Below are 19,437 nucleotides of genomic sequence, written 5' to 3'. Positions count from 1 at the left end.
GGAAAGAGTTTTGTTTTTTTCCTCTTAAATAGACTATTTTATAGAGCAGTTTTAGGTTCACAGAAAACTGAGCAGAAAATGCACAAAGTTCCCACATATTCCCTGCCCCCATATGCACAGTCTCCCTATCAGCATCCCATCAGAGTGGTACATTTGTTACATTGGGCTCTGAGCTGGGTGTGGAGCCTGCTCAAGATTCTCTCTCTCCCTCTCCCTCTGCCCCTCCCCTCAACTGTCTGTCTTTCTCTCTCCCCCTCTTAAAAAAAAAATGAATTCAATTTCTCTAATAGATATGGAGTTACTCAGGTAAGCTGCTTCTGTTTTTAGTAAGCTTTGGTTGTGTTACTTGAATGAGTTTGTCCATTTTACCTAAATTAAATTTATTCACATGGAGTTTTCATAATATTCCCTTATCCTTTTAATATCTATGGGATCTGTAACAAGAATCAGACACTTTACCAATGGAGCCACCCAGGTGCCCCAGTTTATGCAATTTTTATAGTTAATCTGATACTAGTTATTTTGTCATAAATAGAAGCAAAAGCCTCCTTCTTTATTTTGAAAACTTTTTTTATTTTGAAAACCATCTTCTGTGGGAGAAAAGAGTTATTTTTCTTAAATTATATTAAGGTGTCATTCTACTCTGAAAGCGTGTAGGATGGCATAAAATTGCACCACATACATCTGGACAATGACAGTTTTTACTGTCACTGTGATCTGCTGTATAACATTTTCCCTGGGAAAAGAATTTATAAAATTGTACCTTACCTTTATGACTATGTGCATCTGTTTGCATTTACATCAATCCTAGCTTAAGTTGGAAAATGTCAAATGAAAGAGTACAGTGAAGCTTACATAATCTTTGGTCTTACTTTCATAACCAGAAATTCAGTCCGTAGGGATAGGATGCTTTGCAGTGATCATGTGACTCCTGGAAGGGGGATGGAGCACCCACTTCCCAAAGATGCATGGTGGGGCGGGGAGACAGGGGAAGAAATCTTACTGGGGAGAAGGAGGCTTGACTTGGAAAGGCCTGCCATTATCCAAAAGTTGGACTTACCCAAACACAAAAGCCTTGTTTTTTTTTTTTTCTTTCTTTTTCTTAATTAATTTTTTTATTTTTTATAAACATATAATATATTTTTAATCCCCAGGGGTACAGGTCTGTGAATCGCCAGGTTTACACACTTCACAGCACTCACCATAGCACATACCCTCCCCAAAGTCCATAACCCCACCCCCCTTCTCCCAACCCCCCTCCCCCCAGCAAACCCTCAGTTTGTTTTGTGAAATTAAGAGTCACTTATGGTTTGTCTCCCTCCCAATCCCATCTTGTTTCATTTATTCTTCTCCTACCCCCTTAACCCCCCATGTTGCATCTCCACTTCCTCATATCAGGGAGATCATATGATAGTCGTCTTTCTCTGCTTGACTTATTTTGCTAAGCATGATCCCCTCTAGTTCTATCCATGTCGTCGCAAATGGCAAGATTTCATTTCTTTTGATGGCTGCATAGTATTCCATTGTATATATATACCACATCTTCTTTATCCATTCTTCTGTTGATGGACATCTAGGTTCTTTCCATAGTTTGGCTAATGTGGACATTGCTGCTATAAACATTCGGGTGCATGTGCCCCTTCGGATCACTATGTTTGTATCTTAGGGTAAATACCCAGTAGTGCAGTTGCTGGGTCATAGGGTAGTTCTATTTTCAACATTTTGAGGAACCTCCATGCTGTTTTCCAGAGTGGTTGCACCAGCTTACATTCCCACCAACAGTGTAGGAGGGTTCCCCTTTCTCCGCATCCTCGCCAGCATCTGTCATTTCCTGATTTGTTAATTTTAGCCTTTCTGACTGGTGTGAGGTGATATCCCATTGTGGTTTTGATTTGTATTTCCCTGATGCCAAGTGATATGGAGCACTTTTTCATGTGTCTGTTGGCCATCTGGATGTCTTCTTTGCAGAAGTGTCTGTTCATGTCCTCTGCCTATTTCTTGATTGGATTATTTGTTCTTTGGGTGTTGAGTTTGCTAAGTTCTTTATAGATTTTGGACACTAGTCCTTTATCTGATATGTCGTTTGCAAATATCTTCTCCCATTCTGTCAGTTGTCTTTTGGTTTTGTTAACTGTTTCCTTTGCTGTGCAAAAGCTTTTGATCTTGATAAAATCCCAATAGTTCATTTTTGCCCTTGCTTCCCTTGCCTTTGGCGATGTTCCTAGGAAGATGTTGCTGCGGCTGAGGTCGAAGAGGTTGCTGCCTGTGTTCTCCTCAAGGATTTTGATGGATTCCTTTCTCACATTGAGGTCCTTCATCCATTTTGAGTCTATTTTTGTGTGTGGTGTAAGGAAATGGTCCAATTTCATTTTTCTGCATGTGGCTGTCCAATATTCCCAACACCATTTTTTAAAGAGGCTGTCTTTTTTCTATCGGACATTCTTTCCTGCTTTGTCGAAGATTAGTTGACCATAGAGTTGAGGGTCTATTTCTGGGCTTTCTATTATGTTCCATTGATCGACAGTATCATGCTGTCTTGATGATGACAGCTTTGTAATAGAGCTTGAAGTCCGGAATTGTGATGCCACCAACTTTGGCTTTCTTTTTCAATATTCCTTTGGCTATTCGAGGTATTTTCTGGTTCCATATAAATTTTTGGATTATTTGTTCCATTTCTTTGAAAAAGATGGATGGTACTTTTTTTTTTTTTAAAGATTTTATTTATTTATTTGTCAGAGAGAGAGGGAGAGAGAGCGAGCACAGGCAGACAGAGAGGCAGGCAGAGGCAGAGGGAGAAGCAGGCTCCCCGCCGAGCAAGGAGCCCGATGTGGGACTCGATCCCAGGACCCTGGGATTATGACCCGAGCCGAAGGCAGCTGCTTAACCAACTGAGCCACCCAGGCATCCCAGAAGATGGATGGTACTTTGATAGGAGTTGCATTAAATGTGTAGATTGCTTTAGGTAGCATAGACATTTTCACAATATTTATTCTTCCAATCCAGGAGCATGGAACATTTTTCCATTTCTTTGTGTCTTCCTCGATTTCTTTCATGAGTACTTTATAGTTTTCTGAGTATAGATTCTTTGCCTCTTTAGTTAGGTTTATTCCTAGGTATCTTATGGTTCTGGGTGCAATTGTAAATGGGATTGACTCCTTAATTTCTCTTTCTTCTGTCTTGTTGTTGGTGCAGAGAAATGCAACTGATTTCTGTGCATTGATTTTATATTTTGACACTTTACTGAATTCCTGTACAAGTTCTAGCAGTTTTGGAGTGGAGTCTTTTGGGTTTTCCACATATAGTATCATATCATCTGCAAAGAGTGATCGTTTGACTTCTTTGCCGATTTGGAGGCCTTTAATTTCCTTTTGTTGTCTGATTGCTGAGGCTAGGACTTCTAGTACTATGTTGAATAGCAGTGGTGATAATGGACATCCTACCGTGTTCCTGACCTTAGCGGAAAAGCTTTCAGTTTTTCTCCATTGAGAATGATATTTGCGTTGGGTTTTTCATAGATGGCTTTGATAATATTGAGGTATGTGCCCTCTATCCCTACACTTTGAAGAGTTTTGATCAGGAAGGGATGCTGTACTTTGTCAAATGCTTTTTCAGCATCTATTGAGAGTATCATATAGTTCTTGTTCTTTCTTTTATTGATGTGTTGTATCACACTGATTGATTTGCAGATGTTGAACCAACCTTGCAGCCCTGGAATAAATCCCACTTGGTCGTGGTGAATAATCCTTTTAATGTACTGTTGAATCCTATTGGCTAGTATTTTGGTGAGAATTTTCACATCTGTGTTCAGCATATTGAACACAGGATATTGGTCTATAGCTCTCTCTTTTGATGGGATCCTTGTCTAAAAGCCTTGTTTTGAAACAGCCTTCAAAATTGCCAAAGAAGTCACTCCCGACAGGAGAGAACTTGGTGAAGCCACGTAACCTGTATCTGACTGAGCTGAGCTATGACTCAGAGCAGAGGAAGGAGATTAAAGCAGTTCTTGTGTCAACTGATATGATTTCTAGAAGAGCTGACCTGTCTTCCAATATTTTGAAGTAGGTCATGGAAAGAATGAGCAGCTGTGCCATTTCTTTTGAAATTCGGTGCACAGACTGTTCATGGCAATCTTGGTGCCTCCAGCTCCTGTTGGTTTCTGTGACCTGTATGTTGCCAACATCCAGAAATAATTCTTAGATTGTGAGCTCCTTTGGGAAACTTCCAAGTCTTCGAAATGGCAGTTCGTTTCTTTGCCAAGCTCAGTTTTGACTGAAAGGAATGTCAAGGCTATCTTGCCTGAATGAAGCATCTGCTTCGTCTGGCCTCACGTCCAGCATTGCAGCTTTGATGATGCGCAGAGGCCCACCTGCCACCGCTACCGCGACCTCCCGTGCCAGCATCGATGTCAAAGACTGCAGTGGTCCTGAAAGCCTGCTTTGAAAGCCTGCAGTTCTGTTGGTGCTGGGGCCTTGAGCTCCAGCCTTCTCGGGACGTTTTGCTGTGAAATGGAGCAGAACAGAAAGCTGCTCCCGCCATGCAGGAGTTCGCTGGCTCTGCAAAGGACAGGTCTTGAAGTACTGGACTGAACTTCAAACTGAAGTTCTATTTTTTTTTTCTTTGAAAGTAAAGGAAAACACACAAAACAGAGAAAGAGGAATTCATTTATGACTTGGCTTCCTTACTAGATATTTTTGGCCCTGTGTATGAGGTAAATCAATTCACCACTATAGTTGTTTCTGAAAAATGGGTGGTTTTGACCATGCTGCCCTCTAGAAGAGGAGACCGGGCTGGGCAAGTCTGTAAACTTTCTCTTGCTGGAAGAAATGTCTGTGCAGCCTAGGCGTGGCAGAAGCATGCTAAGCCCTCAGCAGCAGAAATCTGGAGAAACCTGGAAGCCTTTCCCTTCTCTTTGGAAGGCTTCAGCTGCTCAGCCAAACATGCAGAGGGAGTATGGATTCATAGCCCTTCCTTGGGGACAGCCCATCAGTGAAGGAGACCTTTATAACACTGCTGTCCCCAGCGGCTCGAGAGAAGAGAAGATGCTGGGGCATTGGTTCAGCTGAAACACTCGTGGAGAATCGTGCTAGTCCTGACATCGCAGACTCTCATCAGCGGGCTTTGGGAGTGATGGTCAGTGGGCCGCTGCTTTCCTTTGGGAGTCAGGGTTCTTAGCAGCTGTTGGTAAACAAAAAAGTCAACTTGACCAGATGTCAGTGTGTTTTGTGTCAAGGAGATCATGTGTGTTGGATGTGAAAGAATGCTTCACAATATAATTTTATGTTCAGTAATAGTATACCCATATTTTTTGGATGCTTACTATGTGTCAGTCACTATTCTAATAATTTAACATAAACTGAACCATTGAGTATTCACAATGGTTTTATAAGGTAGGCACCTTTATTATCTGCATTTTCAAATGGGAAGACTGAGGCCAGAGAGATTAATCGATGTGCCCAGCATCAGAGGGCTGGTCAGGGGTAGAGCCAGTGGTGGGTTCAAGGGTCCACATGTCAGCCCCCGGAACCTGCCTTTCTCGTGCCAGGCTGCGGGCGAGAACCACATTGTGGCTCATGTTTGCCCTTTTAGCACAGTTTGAATTTCTTTTGATTATTTTCAGGATATTGGTATTACTTTTTTATTTATTTTTATTTTATCTTCGAAAAAATCAGAGAGAGGGGTACCTGAGTGAATCGGTAGGTTCAGCCTCTGCCTTCGGCTCAGGTCATGATCTCAGGGTCCTGGGATGGAGCCCCGCATTGGGCTCTCTGCTCGGTAGGGATTCTGCTTTTCCCTCTTACTCTCCTTCTGTGCTTTCCCTCTCTCTCTCTCAAATAAATAAATAAAATCTTAAAAAAATCAGAGAGAAATAATCTATGAAAAGATTTTTCCATTTAGATTTAATGTTAAGATAAATTATGTACAAAGTTTCACAGTTGTGTTATTCCCATTTTACTGGGGAGGGAGCCCATAGCTTTCCTTAGGTTCCAAAGACTCTGCAGCTCAAGGGCAGGACCACGTCTGGTGTCTTTGTCTCTCGGATGGTGGGCCCAGTGCTGGACACAGTGTTCATCTGGTCAGTTTTCACGTACTCACTGAATATTTATGCTGTGCTGGAAGAGTTCAACCTCCGCTGTCTGGAAAACTCAGTTTTTCAAATCACTTGACTTCCTGGAGGTTGATAGAGGGTACTCTTGTTCAGTCAGCAGTTAGTTCCTCAGTGCCTGCTGTGGCCAGGTCCTGACTTGGGAGCCGGACACACAGAGGTGAGCATGTTCGATCTTGAGGTGATTCCCCTGCACATTGCGTGTAGTCTAGGAAGGGAAGACAGCCTATTCAAGATGCATGTCAGGGGCGCCTGGGTGGCTCAGTGGGTTAAAGCCCCTGCTTTCGGCTCTGGTCATGATCCCAGGGTTCTGGGATCGAGCCCCGCATCGGGCTTTCTGCTCGGCAGGGAGCCTGCTTCCCTTCCTCTCTCTCTGCCTGCCTCTCTGCCTACTTGTGATCTCTGTCTGTCAAATTTTAAAAAAGAAAAAAAAAAAGATGCACGTCAGGAGGAACAGCGAGGGCTACTGTCGGGGAGACACGTGTGCTATGGGAGCATCTGACTTGGTTCAGGGTGGCGGAGGGGCTTTAGGAAAGCGCGTCGGGACAAATGATCTAGGAGCCAAGACCTGAGGAATGACGTGAGTTGGTCAAGTGAGGGGGAGGAGAAGGAATCTTTCCAGCGGAGGGTGCAGCAGGTACCAAGGCCTTAGGTGAGAGAGTGGGGCAGGGAGGACAGAGGCCTGACAGGAGCGCCGTGCTGGCTGGGTCACGTGCAGAGACCCCCGAGCAACTGAATAGCCAGGAGTCAAGCAGATGTTGGGGGGCACTCAGAGGATGTGGTTTTGTGCGTATTGAATTTGAGAATTTGAGGTGCCCAGTGCCCGAAGGTACAGGTTGGGGCTGTTCTGTGGACCTAATCTGCAGGCCCTCCGGCAGAATTCTAGGTTCCTAGGGGCTGCTGACCCAGCTCTATAGGAGGACCCGTAAGCTCATAGATGGGTCTGAGGGGCTGTCATGCCACTGGAGACTCATTAGAGGCCAAAGTGTTCCTGAAGTTGGGAAAGCAAAGCCGCTGAAGAGGATGTCTTGAGAGAAATGGCTCTCGTGATCACCAGAGCAGCTGGATGGGGAGACGCTGTGTGGAGAGGAGCATTTTGGATAGGATCCCTTGGATAGGAACCCTCCAGAAGGGAAAGGGAGGGGTCAGGGCTCAAGCAGAGTACCTCAGGGGAGACTCCGTGGCATATTGGTTAGCAGCATGAGTTGCGGTTCGGACAGCTGAGTTCGAGATCCCGCCTCCACCGCAAACCAGCTGTGTGAATTTGGGCAGGTTCCTTAACATCTCTAAGCCTTCATGATCTCATCTGTGAAATAGCGAGGACAACAGTAGCTACTCCATAGGGTTACTGGGAGGGTTTGTTTGATAATGCATTTAAATCCTTACTTAGCACTCTGGCTGGGACAGATGTAGTCAATGCTCAGTATAGGGTTGCTGCTGGGGTTCCTTCTCTTCCTCTTTTTCTTCTCCCCTCAGTTGTTATTGCCATCATCATCACACAGATGTCTCTCTGACAGGGACATAAACTGGTCTTCAATCTTGAATCCCAGTTCTACGGATTTAGGAAGGCCAGAGCTTTTCTTTCCATACAAGTTCCCAGAGGCTTACTTCTGTCACATACACCATTTCTACGCTGGACCACAGTGATGCAGCCACTCCCGCAAGCCCTCCCGACTGATCTGCTGCCCAAGTGCTAGGGAGCCATGGAGACCCATGGGAAGGGAACCTTGGCTCCCAAGGCTTTGGCAAGCCTTGTAGGCACCATTATTTCTAAAGCACCCACTGGTTATGCCATCATTGTGGGCCCCTTTGCTGATCCCAGCCTCTCCTGGCTTTCCCAGCTCTGCGTTCCTCTCTCTGGACCATCCATTTCCCTTCCCTGTGCAGAGCAGTTCAGATGCCCCAGCACCTGTAGCCCAGTGTCATTCTCAAATCCACCAAGGTGCTCAGCAGGACCACCCTTCATTGATGACTGTGTCGATATTCATTGACCAATATAGCCTCTCTGGTGGGAGGTTGGGGGAAGAGGTCTAACTTCATTGTTCTTATTTTCTTGGTGGTCTTAAATTCTTTGCCCAAGGCCCCAGGCAAAGAAGAGTTGGCAGGTGAAATTTTCTAAAGGAGTTGGGTTGGGAGCATGGACTTTGGTGTGTGGCCTACTCAGGTTGTAATCTCGGCCTTTCCAGGTGCTGCTGGGCAGCCTCGTGCAGTTCACTTCTCTTCTCTGAGTCCCTGAGCCTCAGGGTTCAGTCCAGATTTCCCTTCTTGGAACGTTCATACCCTAGAGCAAAAGTCCTCCAGGGCGCCTGTAGGACAAGATACTCACTTAACCTCCACCCTTCCCATTTCTCTAAAGGATTTGCCCACAGCCCTGATTTTGTTGAAATTTAACTGCTAACCCCTCTGGAGGGAGGCAGGAAAGCAACTGTACATCCGGAGTGTCAGCAGATTCTAGAATCCCTCAGAAGCCATGTCCCTGGTCTATGGTTCCTGACTCCTGCCTCTGGGAAGGAGGTCCCTGGACTCCTGTTTGATTGGTGTCTCTGAGAGAGGGGCCTCCATCAGGCCTTCCCATCCCTTCCTTGCCTTTTTCTTCACTGAGACCATCCGGGCTGATGGGCTGAGAACAAAGAGGTGGGAGACAACATCATTCAGGATGTTTTTAGTTTTAAATAGCAGAAAACAACTCAAGCCAGCTTGACAAAAGGGGAATTTGCTGTAAGCCTCCGGGGGTATCTGATGGAACCTGGAAGTAAAGAGAAGCTGGACTCTGGGCCTGGAAGCCTGGGCAGGCTCTAGTCTTTCATCCCTTCCCCTTTCTCCTCTCTTTTTCTCGGGCTTCCTCTGGCTTTCTCTGACCCTTCCCTACCAGCAAGGAGGGCACAACGTGGCTGCCCAGGACTCCAGAGCCCTAGATGCTGACGTTTTTCTCTTTCCCTCCTTCTAGATTCCGGATCCATATACAAGGAATTACTAATGGCCCAGTGGGGGGTCGGGTTTCTGTCACTGGAAGTGATATGCCTGTGATGGGGTTGAGGACAAGTTGCAGTTCCCCGAATGGTCAAGAGCTGGGCAGACACCCCCAAAATGCGAGTCATGGGGAGCCAGTGTCTTTCAGTGTCCCCTTGTCCTAGTATGTCATTTGTTTCTTGGGGACCTTCTGGTTCTGACCTATGTGCTCTGGTAGGTGCCTCTCACATTCATATTGTGCTGCTTTCTGAACCCGAGAAGGGGGGTGGGGCCGGGGGAAGGGGAGTTGGTTGAGTGAGTGATGGCTCCTGCCCGTTAGTGGCTCTGAATTGTCCATGTTTGGACAGTCTTTGCTTGGTCACAGCTTAAGTCAGATGTGGGGACACTTGGCCGTTAGGAAGTGAACTTCACACAACCCTTTGGAGTCAAGAAAGATTCCCCTTATACAGGGGCTCATTCTGCATTTTAGAACTCCTCCTGTGGTCTCTGATGTGCGCCTCCTCGAGAAATGAGCGTCAGCCTCTGGAGGGCCCCAGATAAACTGTGGCCTGTCTGGGCTACCTGGGTTCCGTAGAGGCTCCCCCAGACCTCCTGTCAATGGAAAGAGTCCCAAGCCACCACGGTCCCTTCCTCCCAGGTGGTCATGGCAATGTGGCCGGAACGGGACTCCGCCTTGGCTGGGCAATGAGGGGCTCTACCCTGGTGGCTGAGCCTGTGTGTGGTGTTCCTAGACTGAAAGCCTGTGTTTTATGGAAGTACCTTTTTTCTAGACACTTAGAATTTAGTAGGGTGTATTAGACAAATTATATGTTTAACTGGAAAAATCTAACTGCATTTCAGATCCTTTCTTTATATCTAGCTGGTATTTAAAAAGCCATTTTGGTAACTTCTGACTGGGTTTATACCTTAGGCAATTGAGACAGTTAGGTTGACTATCTTTCCCACCTCAAGATGTTTAAAAAAAATAAATAGCATTTAATGGGATTTTGCATGCCAAGGTTTAGGCTGTGACTGTAAGAGCATAAAAATGGGTTTGTATGGAATGGGAAGGTTAACATGCCATCCCCCTCAACCCCCAGCCTCCCTCTCACAGAGTGGTCCTGGCAGTCCCCTTCCTGCCTGTAAATACTCAGGGTTGCCTCATTGGCATGTCAGCATGGGGGGAGAAGAAGCCAGATGATTTTATGATCCATAAATGCAAGCACCAGACATGCTCCGAAATTCATTAGTGTTTGTCTGTCATTACAAATAGCCTATGTTGTTTGCTTTCTGACTAGACGGGCGGACAGGCAGGGCCCAACTTCTGGGGCATGGAGGGCTGTGAAGCCCTGACTCTCTTGAGAAATGAGAGTTTAAAGCAAGCTTTTAATTTATGGCTGAAGATTGTTTCTTGCTCTTGAGTGTAAGTTTTGAAAGTTTAGATGTAGATCGGCTTTTCCTTCAGTGGAAAATATGAGGTTCTTGGATAAAACCTACTCATAAAATGAGAAGCGATCTCTTGCTTTTTTTCCTATTCCTCCCCTCTGCATTGTGGATAAACTTTTTGGAGAGAGCAAGCTCTCAAAATGTTATTCCCCGGGCCCTTCCCTGTGTGGCGGATTCGCACCGTCTCTCCCCAGCCCTGCCCCAGTTTGTGGGGCAGAGCCCTGCTCCTCGGCCTCCCTTTCCTCCTCTTGGCCAGCCCTTGCCTGCAGCGTCCCCACAGTCCATTTCAGACCCCAGGTGACCCCTGAAGGTGACGGTGAGGCTGTGGGAGGTGCCAAGCCGCTGCCCTCTGATGTGGGGGTGGCCAGAGTGGGACTGGGCGGTCCCAGCTGCCTTGCTGAATCTGTGTGGTGGCTGGAGGGAGCCACATAGCTCAGGTCTCTGAATGGAGCTGTAGGTTTGAATGTGGTCAAAAGAGATGTTCTTCCAAAAAAAAAAAAAAAAGAGATGTTCTTCCAAACAGCCTTGCTGTGCTGGCTGAGGCATCCTGGGGCCTGCTGGGGCTAGCTATTTACTTGTCCAGCGCTTACCACACGTGATGCTCCCTTCCTGGTGTTCTCAGGGACTTCGAGATGAATGAGGAGTCCCTAGTCTAATGGGAAAGGTGGGAAATTTCTATAAATAATTTTAAGGGTCACATTAAAGGGGATAGACTAAGTGGTATGTGGGAGGGGAGCCAGTACTTCTAGCTGGGGCAGTGGGCAAAGCATCCTGGAGGGGGTCCTCTTTGTTTGTGGCCGCAGGGATTGGTAGGATTTGGACACAAGATCAGGAGAAAGGGCATTCAAGGGAGATGGAGCAGCTTGAACACAGGTAAGGCCATTGGGAAGAAAGTGGCCACGTGCATGGACCAGTAGCAGGTTAGTTTGGCTAGAACGAAGGAGAGGGAAGGGTGTGTGGAAAGTTAGACTGGCGGTAGGGGGCCGAAGTATGGAAGCCGTGAATGCCATGCCCAGTCTTGGGACTTGGTCAGTAGGCCGGAAGAGCTGTGCTTCCTTCAAGAAACTGAAGAAGCAGCAGCCAAAGTCTGGCCATGGCGTACCCCAAACCAGACCTTTGTTTCTTTTCCTGAAACCCTGCTGGGGCCTGACCCGTCGGGCCAAAACCGTGGTGTCTGTCGTGGGCAACCTCTGTCTCTCACATTCTCTGCTCCCATCTCCCAGCCTCCCGTCTCTCTCCCCAGTGCTGCCTCCCAGCTTCGGGCTGCCTCTTGCCGCGCATCCTCCCTGTACGTGCTCATGCCCCCGAGGACAGCTCTGTACCCACGTCTGCCCCATCCTACTCTACTGGCCACCCTGCAGGTTTCAAACCTCTCCCTCTTCAAACCTCTTCAGACGTCACTGAGCTTCTTCAGAACTTCCACTGCTCTCCTCTTAGGCTCAGTGCCACGTCTGTAAGATGGGAGTACAGGCCGAGTGAGGCCCGGTTCGTCCCTTCCCGGCCCTTCTCCCAGCCCTCCCCACTCACTCCTCTGCTTCACACCAGCTTTGGCTTCTGCCCTGGTCCTTGGATTTACCCCCAGGCCTGTGCGCCTGCTTTTCTCTGCTGGGTATGCTGCCCTCCATGACAGTCCTCTCTGTCACTGACTCAGTGCGAGTCCCTGCTCCTCAGCTAAGCCAGCTCCCAGTACACGGTTGTCGCACTCCGGTCTGTCCTTAGGTGCCTCATAACATGTCCATAATCACTGTCTGTCTTCTCTACTGGAAGGCACATGCCTGTTCAACACCCGGTCCCCAAGCCTTTCACAGTGCGTGGCACGGAGAAGGCACTGGGTGAGACTGGCTGCGTATTACTGATTAGATGGGGGCTGGGGACAGCTTCGAGAGGCTGGCCAGGCCTGAGGGTGGGACCAAAGCCACGGTCTCACTCCAGTCTTATAAAAGGTGGTTTCATGCCGTCAGAGGCTTGCTTGTGGCTTTAGTGTCTGAAAGGTTTCCTCACACTTAATTTAAATAAGTATCCCTGTATAGATCAAACATTTGAAAGGTTGGTTTTTCCCTTTAGCCTTTCAGGAGAGGAAACAGCTTTCTGAAAGAGCCGTTCCTCCTGGTTCCTCCCGGTCTCCTTGTGCAGCAGCCGTCTGTGGTCATCATCAGACGGCTGGAATGTCAGCACAGCCCAGCACCGCTGTAATACATCGCGCTGTGTCGCCTTGCTGGAATTTATCAAAGTCTTGGTTTGTTTCCCCAAATCCTGCTCTGTCCAGGAGCTTCAAGCTGCTTGTGATCAAAAAGCAAGTGACTGTGGGTGGGGGAGAAGACTGTTTCAGTGTGATGGCTTGGAAAAAAAAAGTCGCAAGTGAGTGAACGCTTACCCATGGCCCCTTTTGCAGTCAGCCTGGCGCCGCAGGGAGCTGGGGGGGATGTCTTGAGGCCCAGGACAGCCTTGGGCTCCTGTGCCACCTCCAGACTCATCATTTTCTACAGTAGCTGCTCCCACCCCCATCAGCCTTTTTTGAATGAAGCCTGTCCAGCCCCTGTCCCTGTCCGGTTGTCTTAGCTCATTCCTCAGTTTCCCTCTGGGACCTTTTTGTGTTAAAAGCTCAGGCTCTGGTGTCTGTCGTTTGCTATCTAGATGAACGTGCATAAATTATTTCATCTCTGTGAACCTCAGAGGGTTTATCTATAAAATGGAGAAGTGAAAACTATAAGTTTGGCAGAGGAGATATCGTCAGTAACATTGTAACAAGATTGTATGGTGACTAGCCCACCGTGGTGATGTATATTTGAGTGATGGGTAGAATGTGTCGAATTGTCTATCCCTGTGCTAGACACCTGAAACTAGTATGACATTATATGTCAACTATAGTGATAAGAAAATAAAAACAGACATGAAATTAATTTTAGTAATGACAAAAGAAATCACAATTCTGCAGAGCTTAAAATATTATCTTCTTGACAGAGTGCTAAGAAGGAGCTGCTTCTGTTGCTGTCTGGAACAAGGGGGCTTAGAAACCTCTAAGCATATAAAAATGTTTTGTTTTGGGGGGACCTGGGTGGCTCAGTGGGTTAAGCCTCTGCCTTCCACTCAGGTCATGATCTCAGGGTCCTGGGATCGAGCCCCGCCTTGGGCTCTTTGCTCAGCAGGGAGCCTGCTTTCCTCTCTCTCTGCCTGCCTCTCTGCCTACTTGTGGTATCTCTCTCTGTCAAATAAATAAAAAATTTTGTTTTATGAAGAAATTTGTCTTACATTCGAGTATACCTGATTAAACACTGCCTGGAGAACACTAAAAAATGGTTTTAAAGCTTAAACAAAATAAAGTAAGTGAAAGTACATTGTACACTACCTAGCAGTTAGGAAACAGCAGTACCTGGTAGTGGGTTCTCTTCCCGTCTTTTTTATGTCGCAACCACTGTAGTGCTGGCCACTTTGTAGATCCTCAGTCAGGATTATTCAAAATGTTGACAGAAGATCGTGGTAACAGTGCTTGGCCAGGCTGAGAGCACAGTGGCTAAGAGTCCGGGTCTTGGAGTCATGCAGATCCGATCTGAATCCCAGTCTTGTCATTTATTTACTATGTGTCCTTGGATGAGTTAATTACCCTCTCTGAATCTCAGTTTTGCTTACCTGTAAACTGGGGACAATAAAAGCCCTTTCCGGGGCCTCTGGCTGGCTGAGTCGGTGGAACACGTGACTCTTGATCTTGGGGTCATGAATTTGAGCCCCACACTGGGTGGGGCTCATTGAAATAAAAAATGATAGCCCTTCCTAATGGGTGCCATCGTTCAAGAGTACAGACATGCTGTAAGGAAAGTATTTTTAGCCTAGTGCCTGGCACACAGTCAGCAGGCTGTTCACTACTATTATTATTGTTGTTTTATTACTATTATTCTCCGGCTGGGGATGTTACTGAGCTTGTCTGGAAGGACCCTGATTGCCTTGTAAAGTGAGGAGGAGCTGCGAGGCCCCTGGTCGCTTAGCTCAGTCTGTTCCCGCCGTGTTTTCTTCCTGTCTGGTGAGAGCCGGGGCTACACGATGCAGGTCCCAGCCTCCCCAGATGGGTTCCAGGTGTTAGGTGGCCAGGGTTGGCCCCTCGGTGTCCGACCAGCCAGTCGTGAGTGCTCCTGATGTGTAGCCTCAGAGACTTTTTTTTTTTTAAGATTTTTTTATTTATTTGACAGAGAGAGAGAGATCACAAGCAGGCAGAGAGGCAGGCAGAGAGAGAGAGGAGGAAGCAGGCTCCCCGCTGAGCAGAGAGCCCGATGCAGGGCTCGATCCCAGGACCCCGGGATCATGACCTGAGCCGAAGGCAGAGGCTTTAACCCACTGAGCCACCCAGGTGCCCCGAGAATGCTTTTTGTCAGGGGCGTGGAAAACATGTGGGATGCTTCACGTGTGCTACCCGTTCGTTTCTCCCTCTCCTGAGTTCTCTCCTGCCTGCACAGCTCGCTGGCCGGCTCTACCTCCCCTGCTCCGTCTGTGCGCACCTCTCGCCGGCCCCACCCCACTTCCAGAGAAGGCCTGCAGCTGAACCCTTCTGCTTTGGAATGCCTTTTTCTGTCTTTTCCCTCTCTTTTCTTTCCTTCTTCCTCTCCTTCCTCCCCTCCCTTTTCCCTCTCCCCTTTCTCTTGCTCCCTCCCCTTCTGTCTTTCTGGAACCTGCGTTTGCACTGGTCATTTGTGTTTTTTCTGCGCGTGAGCCCCCATCTGCCCCCGGCCCGCCTCCCCCACAGCTGTCTCCTGCCTCACCACATTGTCATATCCACTCCGTTCCTGTGGGGCCAAGAGCGTCCTACCCCTTCATAACTGCCTCTCAGCCTCAGCCTCTTCACACCCCCTCTGAACACTTGGAGAAGGAAAACCGCTGTAGTCACGCAGTCTCCAGAGGCAGGTCTTACTTAATAGTGTTTTTATATCAAGCCAGACATGGGGCCTCTGCTTCTCTTTGCTCACAGAATGGGAGAACTGGGAGGAACTTACAGACCATCCGGTGCCACTGCATTTTACAGACAGGACACCAAGCCTCCACAGAGGATAGGACTGGCCCGGAGTCTCAAAGGGGTTTCAAGCACAGCTGAGATTAGAACCCAGCACTCCTGACTTCGAGAGTCCCCATGAACGCACGACATGGCCTGCGCGAACTGCATGTGTCTTTCTCTGCCTTTTTTGAATTTATATCGTTCCGTCTGTAACCCGAGTCCTTCTAACAGCTGTGGCCAGACCTATCTAGCTGCTTAGTGACAAGCCCCAGCTCCCTTTGGGGGGATGGAGAGTGTAGGTGGGGACAGACCTTATGTAAGGGGGGGCATAAAGAATCTGGGGCAGTCATGTGCGGGTCGTCACCTCCTTCAGTCTCCCTGCGTGTCCTGGGGTGACCTTGTTCTGTGGTTCTCAGCTGTCTGTCTTGGCTCCCCATCTCACCCTGGCCCCACTGATGGGGCTTCTCGGCTTGTCTTCCATTCTCCTGCCCTGACTCCTCCTTCTCGATGAGTATACCTTATATTTTATTTTTTGAGAGAGAAAGTGAGAGAGAGCACAAGCAAACATGGTGGGGGGGCGGAAGGACAGAGGGAGAGAGAGAGACTTTCAAGCAGGCTGCACGCTCAGTGTAGAGCCTGACATGGATCTTGATGTCACAACTCTGAGGTTATGAGCTGAGTTGAAGTACCTAACGGAATGAGTCACCCAGGCATCCCAGTAAACCTTATATTTTAGTGTCTTTGTACATTGTATTGTATATATTTAGTGCCTTTGTACATTGGTGAGAACTCTCTTGTCCAAAATGGTGGCTGCATGCATCTCCTGGGCACTTGAAATCTGGCTAGTCCGAACTGAAGTGTGCCATACGTGTAAAAACCAGACCAGATTTCAAAGAAAGGGTCAAGCTATCTCATCATGATTTGTCATATTTTATATTGATTACAGGTCAGAAAGTATTTTGGACATACTGAGTTAAACAAAATAAATTGTTATTTTCACCTGTTTTCCTCCACCTCCCCCCACACTGTCCTCTTTAATGTGGCATTAGAACGTTTAAAATACGTGGTTTGTGTGACATTTCTGTTGACCAGTGCTGGGCTGTAGCTTGTAGGCCTTCCTCAACCAGAAATCACGAGGAAGTCAAGCTTAATGCCTGAAGGTCCATTGTAGGTGATGAAGGTACCAACCTGCTGAGAAAGAAGAAAGCTGCTCAGATCATCTTCTGTGTTCTGTGGTTCAGACAAGGAACCTCCCGCATCACCTCTTTCTCATTGTAATTCAAATTCCTGCAGGCTTTCTCTTCTCTTTGCTATAATGATGGCTGTTGGCTTGAGATACACATTACTGAGCTTCTAAGACTCTTTTTTTTCTTTTTAAAGATTTATTTATTTATTTGAGAGAGAAAGAGAGAGGGAGTTCCTGTGAATGGAGGAGAGGGGCCGAGGGAGAGACAGAACATCTCAAGCAGACTTTGCACCCCGCACGGAGCCTGACACAGAGCTCCATCTCACAACCCTGAGATCATGACCTGAGCTGAAGTCAAGAGTCAGCGGCTTAACCAGCTGACTGGTTTTTTTCTTTTTAAAATCTCAAATGAGGGGCGCCTGGGTGGCTCGGTGGGTTAAAGCCTCTGCCTTCAGCTCGGGTCATGATCCCAGGGTCCTGGGATCCAGCCCCGCATTGGGTTCTCTGCTCAGCAGGGAGCCTTGCTTCCTCCTCTCTCTCTGCCTGTCTCTCTGCCTACTTGTGATCTCTCTCTGTCAAATAAATAAATAAAATCTTAAAAAAAAATAAAATCTCAAATGGAATGTTGCATTTTACTAATTACCTTTCAGTATCTGAGAGGATTATTTCATATTTTTTTCTTTGATTTATTGATGTGCTGTTATTATGTTAATAGTCTTCAAAATATTAGCTTGTTCTTGTATTTCTTAGACACACCTTCTAGGTCACGTGGGGCTCATTCTATCCCCCCTTGTTCTGTATTTGTTGGGTGTCAGGGTTTGGGGCTGCTTCCTGTTACTTTTTGTGCCCTTAAATAAATTATTTAGCATGAGAATTTGGTGTTCTTTTAAAGTCTGAGAGGACTCACTGGTAAAATCATGTGGCCCTGGACCGTCTGAGTTAACTTTTCCAGTTTCCGACGTGGTATTTAACATACTCACCAGACACAGAAAAGTTTTAGTTGGCCAGTAGATGGAAGGCAGTGTGAAGTCTAGGTCCGAGCCTTTGTCTTCCCGTGAAGCAGGTACTTCCAGAAATTTCATTTCGCTTTCCCAGCAGTGTTCAGGGTGACCCCGTGGCACCTGAGGATCAAGATCAGGAAGGATCTGTTTGTCCCGAAAAACGTGATTCCCGAACTCAGACTGCTGTGGGAACGGTGAGCAGCAGAGGAGATGGAAAACCAAAGCAGAGTGAAAGGACAAGCTAAAATTTCCATCTAGAACTCAGAGGGAAACCTACAGGGGACAATGAGGATGACTTGTTTCTAGGAGGTGTCATGCGTGTCGCGGGAACTCTGCAAAAGGAGGGACGGGAACATGTGAGGACGGGCAGTGAGGACAGCGGCAGGCTCTGGAGTCACAGACGTGGCAGAAGATCGATTTTCGGGACAGCAAGTGGCGTGTGTGCACGTGTGTGTGCCCCTGCGTCATGGCTGCCGCCCTCTAGACAGGGACCTTCTGTGGCTCAGAGGCCAGGCTTGGGAGACTGACACACCTGGCTTTGAGTCTTGCCTCTCACGCTGACCGTATGTGAGGATTGGAGCAAATTGCCTAACGCTTCCAACTAGGCTTCCCTTTCTTCATCTGCAAAATGGGGCCGTAATGGTACTTACCTCCCGGGTACTTACCTCCCGGGCTTGTGAGGATTCACAGTGGACAAGCAGATGGACGGTGTGGCGTATGTGGTGCTTAGTAAAGCACTCAGTAAATATTAGTTGTTGTTCTTATTGTCCAAGTCTAAATTCCGGTGCTCTCTGGGTTTTTTAGGCTAGTGGATGGTTTACATTTTCTTCTAAGCTTTCTGTGTTGTCTAGGTTTTCTGTCATGAACATCTACTCGGTCCCTAATCAAAAAAGCCAAAGTGTACTGTTTTTTTAAAAGCGAACATCTGAATGCTGTTACTTGGGAAAAGCATTTCCCGAGAATATGGAGAAAGGGAATTGAGCATAGTCCCCAGCGTAAGAGAGGAAAAGGAACGGCTGGCCCCGTGGGCCTTCTGTCGGGCTTGGGAATCCGGATGAGCGGAGCTGCGGGTGGCTGCTTCCCATTCTGTTCCCTGGGTCCCTTTCTCTGTCACCGGGACGGGGAGCTGTTCGCAGGGTTGCAGTTGGCTGCTGCCCTGCGTTGACAGCTGGTTCTCATTGTGCAGAGGCCGCCCAGTACTAGCCTTGGCGGGGGGATGTTTTTGGAAATTTGCATCATCTTCATGACCCTTAATCTACATGTGTCCGGAACAGACAGTAGTTTGAGGAGTTGATGAAACAGCGGTGGTTGGGAGTTGTTATTCCGTAGACGTTAGTAGGACTGCAAGCTGAGGAAGATGAACCTGCTGGTACTTGTTCAGTGATCTCTGCCCATGAGACACTCACTCTGATGCCAAAGAAGGTGCCCGTTCGTCCCCAGTGGTTCCTTCCTGCTCTTGTGGTTTGGCCAGCCAGGATTCTGAGGCCTTCTGGAGGGCCCCATGTTCATTTCTCCTGGGGCCCTACCTCCCTCCCTTCTCCATACACACATCTTCCCCTGCTGGTGTTTATTTCAAATTACTGAAGTGACTTGCCCTCCTGTGAGAAAACCATCCCCCGCGTATGAGATGATAGTGCGGACTAGACTCTAGCCTAGCGGAAGAGCGAGTTTACGTCCACTCTGCCGCTCTCTCCTTCATGTTCTCAGGGCAATAAAACCTAACATGTGCGTGAGGCTTTGGGAGCTGCCTATACCCAGTCCCTCCATTGCCTTC

The 19,437-nt window shown here is 47.7% G+C and overlaps 1 protein-coding gene across 7 annotated transcripts in view; it reads left to right on the top strand.

Annotated features, from left to right (window-relative positions):
• RALGPS1 (Ral GEF with PH domain and SH3 binding motif 1) overlaps nucleotides 1-19,437 on the top strand; it is a 273,218-nt gene that overhangs the window by 74,993 nt on the left and 178,788 nt on the right. The gene's annotated exons all lie outside the window — the stretch shown is intronic.

This window comes from Neovison vison, chromosome 9 (assembly GCF_020171115.1).
Source record: "Neovison vison isolate M4711 chromosome 9, ASM_NN_V1, whole genome shotgun sequence".
NCBI lineage: Eukaryota > Metazoa > Chordata > Mammalia > Carnivora > Mustelidae > Neogale > Neogale vison.
Note: the sequence above shows the minus strand (reverse complement) of the source record. Positions and strands in the feature narration are given on the sequence as shown.